Source organism: Sorex araneus, chromosome 1, assembly GCF_027595985.1.
Source record: "Sorex araneus isolate mSorAra2 chromosome 1, mSorAra2.pri, whole genome shotgun sequence".
Classification (NCBI taxonomy): Eukaryota; Metazoa; Chordata; class Mammalia; order Eulipotyphla; family Soricidae; genus Sorex; species Sorex araneus.
This window is the reverse complement of record NC_073302.1, coordinates 31,330,217-31,334,475: the sequence shown is the minus strand read 5'-3', so window position 1 is coordinate 31,334,475 and position 4,259 is coordinate 31,330,217. Positions and strand designations below refer to the sequence as shown.

The window sequence follows — 4,259 nt, the reverse complement described above, 5'->3', positions numbered from 1 at the left end:
ATCATTTATATAAGAAAATGAAGTATTTTAAATTTCAAGTAAAACTAAGATTATCAATGTTGTTTGAACTTTTGTATATTAAATGCAGTAACATTGCATATTACTTTTATTCAAATTGTTTCACACCAATTAAAAAATAATATAACATACTAAGAATACATAGACTAACTTTTTGCTGAGAAAATAATTGTTTTAGGTGTAAAGTATATTGGTAGCTTGTAGGCCTTTTCACTTATAATAATAGGTTAATCTGCCTTTATCACATATTTTCTTGAAATTTAAAATATAACTACTAGTTTATCAACTATGTCAAAATTTCATCAAAATAAATTTGGAAAGTAACACTCAACTTAGCTAGTATGTAAAAATATTCTTCTATTTATCCCTTCTCTTTGTTTCTCTTAACTAATTCTGACATATTAGCTAGCCTTGCATCCCTATTAGTATGCTTGAGTATCAGTTTGTGCAAGTTTCTTTTCTGGATTAATTGTTTTTCTTGTTTGGAAATTTGAAGTGATAATGGATATAATTACCATTTACAGAGTTGAGATTAAGTATTTATTCTACAATGCTTTTTTTGTAATAATTTTCTAAACTCTATATTATTAACCATGATTTACAATGGAGTCAATGGAATAGTTTTATGCATGTAACATTCCAACACCACACTCCCCATTCTGTTTCCCAATTCTACAATATAAATGCTGAATTTTCCTTCTAAATTATTGCAAATTAGTTAAATTTGTTCTTTTTATATGTGCAATCTTTGTATACTACAGTAGCTATAACGTTATTCCTCAGAACTTCTGTTTCTTCTCTAAATAATCTGTTCTTTATTTCTCATGTCAAAATACTATTTTACTCACTTTTGTCTAATTAGATAAGAATAGTGAATGTTTTTGTCATATTATTGAAATAATTTTGAAAGCATTATTTCCCCCCAATTTTTAAATTTCTAACAGTGCATGATATTATCTAGGCACTCATCTATTAAAGTTATGACTTTCTATTTTAATTTTTTATTAAAAACATTTTCAAACTTTTATACATATTCATTTTTGATTAATATTTAAATACTTAATACAATTATAATTTGTGTTGTGCTGTGATAAACACAAGGCATTTGCATTAATTTTCTTTTTAAATGTTTATTGTATTTTGGGCAGTGCAATCTCAGAATAACTATAGATAGAAGAAGTTAGTAAGAGATAAAGGGAAAAGAATGACTCAGAAAATTATCTCCATGCACGTATCAAGATGACTTTCTAATTTTATCATTGTAGAATTGATATGCTATAGTTCTCTCAGCATATTAGACATAAGTCTGTAATTCTACATTTTCTGAATTTCACAGAACTATTGAGGATTTAATGCCATTTTTTTTTGTTTTGTTTAAAGATGTAGGGTGTGACCATTTTGTGATTTTTTTTCCAGTTTCGTCAGTAGTACTTAAAAACAGAGTACAATTATTTTTCAGTGTGAACAATTAGGCTGTGAAGCATATTATCTTTCTAACCATTTTTCTAAAATATGTAGCTTTAGTTTAAGGACTTACTCATTGTTGCCAACATGTCATTAGTAGAACTAAGTCTATGCCTTTTATATTGTGGTAAAATATATATATATATTACATATTATTTAATATTGAATCATTTAAGTGACATTTTATTATCAGGTCAGGATGATATGAAATCATCTTTAGAACTTTTTAATCTCACAAGAGAGAAAGTTTATAAAGTAAGCTGAATATACACTTCCAGCTCCTTCCATCCCCTGGGTACTTTCAAAAAATATGAACTTGACTATTGTCCTTTTTTTAGTGGCTTACTTTATAATATCTTCAAGGTTTACACATGCTATAACATGTCTCATAATTCCCTTTTTTTATTTGGTTTTTGGTCTTTTGAACCACACAGGCAGTTTAATTCACTCTTGGCTCTATGCTCAAAGATAACTCCTGGTTGTACTTTAGGGAGCATATGGCGTATCAAGGATCAAAGTTCATTTGGCCGCATGAAGGTATGCAATCTATGTACTGTACTATCTTTCTGGACCCCCAATTTCCTTCATTTTTAAGGTTTTTTACTTGTATATTAAACTTTGTACATATTTATCCTTTGAGGGTTTCTTGGATTTCTTACAATCTTAAGCTATTGTGAATGGTGATGCCATGAGCAGGTAAGTTCAATTATATCTTCAAGGCTTCTTTTCAGTTATATTTAGTATATATCCAGAAGTAGAATTACTGGAACAAATGTCAGATTTATTATATATTGTTTCTCAAATGACTTCATGATTTTACATTGCCTCTGACATTGAGTCAATATTTCAAGAATTATTTATATCTCAAGTGACAATTTCTCTATTTTATGTATTGAATATCTTATGGACACAATAAAATCCCGCATTAAAATTCTTTATTTATGATTCAAAGTTAAATTTTGATCAGAGGCTTCTTTAAGTTGTTCTCCAAAATGAGGAAAATTATTTGCAGTTATTGAGGGGTTGTGAAATAACTATATCCTAATTTTGAAATTTCTCAGATTAGTATTTTTACAGTTGTGGTTTATTGTTTTTTTTTTCTAAAAGAACGTTGGTTAGATGCCACGAAGTAGGTGGCAGTGCCTTAATCGTATCCATGTTGCAAGGCCGAAGCCTCTTCCATCCTTGTCAAGGGGAGTGCTAACCTTCTCTCCTTTCATACAACACTGTGGTTTAGTGTTTATACAAAAAAACCTACACTTTTAAATTTATTTTTTATTATTTTTTAAAATTGAATCACTGTGAGAACAGTTACAAAGCTTTCCAGTCTCAGTTTCAGTCATACAATGTTCAAATACCCATCCCCTCACCAGTGCATATCCTCCACCACCAAGAACCCCAGTATACCCCCTATCCCATCCCTTGCATCCACCTATGTGGCAGATGATTTCCACCTTACTCTCTCTCTCTCCACTTTAATCACATTCAGTATTTTGACAAAAGATCCACCATTATTATTTGGAATTTTCCCCAACATTCAGACCTGCTGAAAAGGCATCATTAGACAATTTGTTTTCCATTCTGATATGAAGAGCATTTTGGATTTCTGATATTTTAGTAGTAAGTATGGAGGGATTTCTGCCAAAAGCCTCTGGATTTTGAGATTGTTTTGTGTGCCTCTGGGATCATGGCCATTCAGGAACCAGCAGCGGTTCATAAGCGGCAATTCGGGGCCTCGTTGGGGCAGGGAGAGTGGCCGGTTCCACCCGCCATTCTGTGAGGCCCTTTGGTGTCACGTCACTGCAGTCTCATACCTGGCTGTCCAATAGGTTCTGAAAAGGTGGCAGCCACCTCGCTGCCAGGGAGAAAAGGCGGAAGGGACAAACAACTTTCCCCATCCGGGATGGCACAATGCTGTAGTTTAATGCTCAGTCCACATGCATTTCTGCCAAAAGCTGCTGGGTTTGGCAGAAATTGGTTTGTGTGCCTCTGGGATGATGGCCGTTCAGGAGCCAGCAGGATTTGTGTAAATCCTACTTTTTTATACTATAAAATAATCCAGTTCTTCATTCTATGTGGATTAATTTTGTAACTACTTATATCAGAAAAAATTCCAACTACTACGATCATATTTTGCCAATAGACATTGGGATTTTTAGCAAGGTCACTATGATAATTAATCCAGAAAATCAAGACTGCTTACATTCTTATTCCTGACAATCATAAATTTTGCAAAGATTAGATATATTTACAGTATTTTAAAACTAGTTACTGAAATCTCGCTTGAAACAATTCACAGAAATTTGCTTAATTGATAAACGGCCCTTCTGAATTTGTAATACTTTTACTGTAAGTAAATCTGTGGAAATAGCCTCTGTTTCCAGAGGGTAGAGGGTGAGAGCCTCCTTCCCCTGGCCCCAAGGGACCCAGCCCTGGCAGTCAACCTCCACTACCTAACTACCACCATGCTCCAGGTCACTTTCCACATGCTGGGGCCGAGCCTCAAGCATGAACAAAGTTCCACGGAACCCAGGTAATGAGGAACTTTGTGATCTTGGACTCTGGGCTCAATGGGACCCAGAAGCAGAGATCCTCTGCTTGCCTTCCCCAATCTCCGGCCACCCAGGGGTCATAATCATAAGCCACCTTCTGCCGGCGCCAGATAATCTCATCAGTCACCCTCAAGAGGTGCTTCTTCCAGAAGGGAGCATAAATTGAGGCTCCCATAACCATGCCACTAGATTTTGCGCCAGAGGCTGTTTCCACGCTGGGTGCCC

At 34.2% G+C, this 4,259-nt stretch overlaps 1 non-coding gene across 1 annotated transcript; it reads right to left on the bottom strand.

The window, feature by feature from the left end:
* Positions 1 to 2,585: 2,585 nt before the first annotated feature.
* On the bottom strand, positions 2,586 to 2,709 carry LOC129401017 (U6atac minor spliceosomal RNA). Its single transcript, XR_008628046.1, has one exon. It is a non-coding gene; the product is annotated as a U6atac minor spliceosomal RNA (small nuclear RNA).
* Positions 2,710 to 4,259: the final 1,550 nt, after the last annotated feature.